The sequence below is a fragment of the Cyprinus carpio genome, chromosome B18 (genome assembly GCF_018340385.1).
Source record: "Cyprinus carpio isolate SPL01 chromosome B18, ASM1834038v1, whole genome shotgun sequence".
Classification (NCBI taxonomy): Eukaryota; Metazoa; Chordata; class Actinopteri; order Cypriniformes; family Cyprinidae; genus Cyprinus; species Cyprinus carpio.
This window is the reverse complement of record NC_056614.1, coordinates 18,505,391-18,511,547: the sequence shown is the minus strand read 5'-3', so window position 1 is coordinate 18,511,547 and position 6,157 is coordinate 18,505,391.

Below are 6,157 nucleotides of genomic sequence, written 5' to 3'. Positions count from 1 at the left end.
CTGCTAATTAATCCCAGACCTCATCAAACAATGCACAAACTCTCCTTATCTAGAACGGTTAGTGATTGATCACATCCTTCTACACTTTCTTTCTTTCTCTTGGTCTTTTTTGACTAATTTTTCTTTTCTTCTCTCTCTTATTCTGTCTATGGGTAATTTACAAAAAATACCAGATGAGAGGATGTGATATTTTATATTTAAAAATGTTGGTGTTCCCTCACAAAATTTTGTGCTCCCCCAAGAAATTTTGTGTCTTTGTACTTTTGCATTTACTCTGTTATATTTCAAAAGTATTGAAAGCTTTCCACCAATCGCATATTTTTTCTATTATCAGCTAAAGTTTTGTATGTAAAGTTTCTCGGAAAACACCAAACTTTTGCAAGAAATTCTGAAGAATGTTGAACAACCAAACAGTTTGTATTTCTAATGACTTCCATTGTATGGACAAAAAAAATATTTAAAAAATACAGTGGAAGTCAATAGGCACCAAAACTGTTTGATTATCATCATTCTTCAGAATAACTTCCACGTTCCCTATAAGAAAGAAAGTCATACAGGTTTGGAACGACATGAGGGTGAGTAAAGGATGACAGACTTTTCATTCATTTCATTTCATTTTTAGGGGATTTGTTCACACCAGCTGTAGCTATAAATTTTACTTATTAGTTTATTTAAAGCTTACAATTCTTTAAGAATAGGGAATTCCACAACTATAACAATAATGACACGTGATGGAGGAAAGTGTTGGAATCACTTTCAGAAGTTTTTTTTTCTTTTCTTTTCATTTTTTTTCTCACAATATGATGAACGCTAAAAACATTGACATTCATTTCAGTCATTGAAGTCATAAGACTTAAACAATTAAAGTGGCTTACAACATAACATCAATATGAGTTTGTAATAAAGAGAACATTATTGTGCATTTTTGTGGGCAGTAATATTACCTTTATTGTTTTTTACTACAATTCTCAGTATGAACAGGCCTTTGTGGGTTGTATACACTTTTAAGAAATCATATTTTTCAACCAAAGATTAACAGTACCAGGGCTGTAACCTCCATATATGTCAATATTCAGATTAATAATTAATAATAGGATAAGAAATATGTGTTCAAACGGCTGACTGTTACTCCCTATATCATAACTATGTGTTTAGAAGTTATTTATTGTTACTAGTGCTACATCATTTCAGTTTTGTTGCAGTGTGGAATTCATATTTAATAGAGAACTGAGTAGAAACTCTTGTTTGAAATAATAAATCAAATAATACGGAGAAATATTATAATATTAATATCCAAATATTAATTACACATGACATTTTTCTTGCAAAAATGGTTTTGTGCCAAACATGTCAAACTGAAAATGTTCTGGGGTTGAAATCTAAGGAAAATGGAACACAAATGGCTCTGTTTCCTGATAGTAAGTCCTGTGTTTATCCATAATGTCTCTGTCTTCCCTGCTTTTAAACACAGAATCTCATAAACATACATATACATCCTCTCATGCATTCATAAAGAGTTTCTCTGTTTGAACTCCTATGCTGTTTACTCTGTTAGTGTGTCAGTGTGATGTTTGGCTGGCCGGTTACAGAGAGTTTGATGTAGTCGGTCAGTTGGAGGGGACCTCTGAGCCCAGTGCACTTTTCAAGCCCTCTTAGGGAGGCTAAACTGGAGTCAAGTTTCTGCCCGTAGGTTAAGTGTGAACCAGACAGCCGGGTGGTCTGTAACAGGGGCCACAAGCACACACTAATGGGTCTTGGGAGCTTTCATAGACACATACACACACAACTGTAAAGGTATGTGTAGACACTTTCATTCAGACGACATTTGGCCGGCACATCTGGCTCTTAGAACTTGAAGCGATTGTTTTCAGGATGCCTTATGTTGCTCAGAAAGTTTCCTCATTATAAGAAGTGTGTGAAACACATGTAGGTCTTCATGATAATCCCACTATAAGACAGTATGGCAGATTTTATTTCTTTTGTTTTAGTCTTAGTTACACAGGTCCATGATACATGATATAATAATTTGAAGCATCACATCTCATTTAGTTTATCACATAACTTTTAATTGTTGCCTATCATGAAATTTCATTTATAATCTTTGGATTTAAAACGTGGACAATACATTTTTGAATGTTTTAGATTTTGAATTGTTGTGGGTTTCCTTATACTATTTTTAAAAATTTATATTTTTGACGTTTAATTTGATTATGACTTTATTCTGTTTTAATGCAATTCACCAAAATGCACGCTAAGAAATTAGTTAATAGTAACCACTGCAACAAAATTATGACTTTAGGAAAACAGATTACAATAAATAAAATATGAGAATAGCCTACACAAAACTATATTTAACTTTTTTTATATTATCTGATTGTATTTAATATTTCCATTTTTACAAACTGATTAAAGGCCTACTGTATACAGCAATACAACTTTTTAACTTTCAAATTGTTTTATTTTTATTTATTTTTTATCTTTGTGCTAAAAAAATGACTCCTTATAGGCTTATTTTGCATTTTAGACTCATTCTCAGCACAAATGATGTGTTTTCTGCAAAATGTAATATAGCAAGTGTGTGTTTGGAAATTACAACTTTGTGACAACTTTCCACAAAATGGTCTGCAAAACAACCCCGTTTTTCACTAAAATTATTATTAAATTGCCTAACATGAATTTCAGAATTTCGACAGATCCCGATTGTTCATATCATATCTATTAATCAAATAGATAAAAATGTTGATATAAAATATTAGTTAAGTAGTTAATTAATATCGCGTATGCTGATTATGCTCTTATTTTTATGTTTATGATTTATGTTTATGATTATGTTCCGAGGCACAAGGATACACTACACATATAATTAAACAGAATTGATTTGAAATTAAACAGCGCATCCTTGTGGCGTGGATGACACAGAAGAGCATAAGCTGATATGGAGAGACACAGAGGAGGCCGTTGGCAAAGGAATTATTGAAAAAGTCGTTTTTGTCGCTTCATTTAACCCAGATTGCATGTCTGATGGCAGATCGAGTATTCTGACGACGACTTTCATACCATTTATGGACCTTGACACTGTTATTTACTTGGAAATCTATGGGACAGTCTCAGGCCTCCAGGTTATCATCCAAAATATCTTAAATTGTGATCTGAAGACAAACGGATCTTTTATGGGTTTGGAACGACATGGGGGTAAGTGATTTATGACTAAATTTTCATTTTGGGGTGGACATCAGACATAATCAAGTATTTCAGGGAGCTATGTAATAAATCATAATAAATTCAGCAAAAACACATGCTGTGAAAAAAGCTGTATAACTGGTAGTACATATCTGGTATCCTAACTATGATAGATTGTCATACTCAGCAAGTGCCACAGTGCCAAAGCAATAGCTAAAGAATTGTTTGAAATCAACAGAAAATCCACTCAGTTGAAAAATGCAGGTGTGCTTAAACAAGGAAACACCTGAAAGATTGTAGTTGGACTGCTGGTCCTAAATAATGTACAGCCTAAGTTACTGATTTAGTTTAGCTTTAAAGATGGGAATGCGCAAGGACATGGGTGGGCTATTGCAAAAAAATCTAGATAAAAAGTGTTCATTCAGCAGCTGTTAGTCAATTTAAATTCCTTGGTTTGTGTGAGCTAAACTGGAGGAAAATGACCATGTCCAAGCCAGCTGGTGCATAATCCACTGAGATGATGGTTATATGTGTAATATTTAGTTTGGCGCATAGAACAACACTTGAAAGTTTATTTCTAAATGGCTCTTTGTTATTCCCTCAAAAATTGTATTTTCACGGTATGAGTCACATGAGTAATCATGTCAATTACTGTGTGCGGCCATATGTGCGGGTGAGAGAGATATTTATTGTGCTAACCTCCTATTACAGCTTCTCAGTCAGGCATCTGAAAAGATATAAACACACAATCATCAGCGAATACTTCATGACGTCATTCCAAATCAAAGAGCACATTTTACATTTGACTCGAAAGCAGCGGGTGTCCATCTGTGTTTTTCATGTGTCATTTGCAAATTTGGTTGATATGAGGATCACTCGTGCATCAAGTTTGTCTCACCAGGCTTGCATTTAGTGTACTGCTGAATCTCTGCTGGATGAGGGCATAAAAGTCAAATAAACCTCAGATTCCTAAAATAAGCATCAAATATTTACATTATGATAAAAAAGAGCACTTGTGGTAAAAAAAAAAGTACATATGGAAGCATAGCCTGGTTTACCTCAAGTTAAGATGGCATGTGGTTGTTGGATGTTGGTGTTTGGCAGAAAATGGAAGTGAGAAATATTATGTTTAGGGTCTAAACTCAATATAATTTTTAGCCCTAAAGGTTTTTTGTTGCTTTTCTTTCATTTAACTGGTTTTATTCTTATTTATAATGTCTTAAATGATAATTAATTAATTAATTAGTTAATTAATTATTAATAATAATAATAAAAAACTGATGCTAATAATAAGTTATTATTGCTTTATTTTTATTTATTTTCAGATTTTCTTGCATTTTGCAACATTTTGGGTCATCTTGAATTGCTTTTAAATTTTTGACTTGACTAAACTGTGCAGTGTTGTGAAGTTTGGTTGGTAGTGAAAGTGTCTGTTTTTCGTATTAAACAGATATTAGTTTATGCATGAGGGTGTCTGCTAATATTGCTATCTCAATGGGCAGCACTAACTTGGATGTGTGAGTCCTGATAGCAAACATGGATCTTGTGCTTTTCGCATGCAAATAGTGATGTATAAAACGGCACGCCAGGAAACATAACTTGATTAGCAGCTAATGTTCCTCCCAGAGAGACCATCAATCTTCATCAGAGCCCCACCCCTCCCTCAGTGTTGAGAGCGTATTTGGACAACTGAGTTTGGTTTATGCTAGGAGTGAAAATATATAATAAACACACAGATTAAAACTCTTTTGATGCCGGCGGTTTGAAATGGTATGATTTAATGCTGCCTGGAGACTTGATTGCACATGAGACAAGGGTGATGATGCTTCTGCAGTATGGCTTCTTTTCTTTCTTTCTTTCTTTCTTTTTTTTTTTTTTTGATTTGACCACCGTCTGATCTATCAGGCCTTGTCAGTTCTGTCTCAAATGGGATCCAAGCTTTGAACCATGGCTCACTGACCTCTTCATGACTGGATTCTCAGCTTGTGGATGAATGAATGAATGAAAATAAAAGTTTCTTCCTATTTTATCACTATATATGTGTATATATATATATAAAATATATGTCATGTAAAATGTCATGGTATGGTGTAACAATATATATATATATATATATATATATATATATATATATATATATATATATGTATATATATATATATATATATATATATATATATATATATATATATATATATATATTGTTGCACCATACCATGACATTTTGCAGTAAACAGCTACTTTTACCACTATTATTATAATAGAATTTTTATATTATTATTATTATTCTAATAAATACATAAATTAATATAATGTTTCAAATCATAAAAATGTACCTACAATCTTCTTATTACTTTTAGTATTACCCTTAAATATATCAAACTGAAAATATATCAAACTGAAAGTATAGGCTACTGATTTCATGATCCTTTAAATTATTTGAAATCATTGCAAGGCAGTGTGTCAAAAGCATTTTACATTTTACTTGTGGTCTGAGACAACTGTTTGTGGATCTGATTCAATGTTGTTTTTTGTCATATTAAGTAAACAAAAAAGAAGTGAGTAATTGCCTCAAGTGAGTAAAACAATATGTTTGTGTGACAGAGGCATGTTTTTGTTTTTTTTGTTTTTTTAATTAGTTGACTGCTGTTTATCAAGTTCTGCTTTATAGTCGATATGCTTTCATTTGGCACCTCTCTCAGTAGAGCACTTGTGGTTAAGGCCACAGAAAGTGTGCTCAATTTCCAGTCCAAATAAATGAAAATGAGGTGGCGATCCGCTCTCGGGTGTGAATTTCTTACACTTTAAACACTTAGAAAGATAATCTTTCTTCTCATGTTTATTTTAATATAATGCTTGAGAAGGATGGAACACAAACTGAGAATGTTGTCATTAAAATTCACATCCAGCTCTGTGGTCCATCAACTTAAAGCTGTTGAGGCAACATTTGCCTTCTGTGATACTGTTTTTGTGGTTA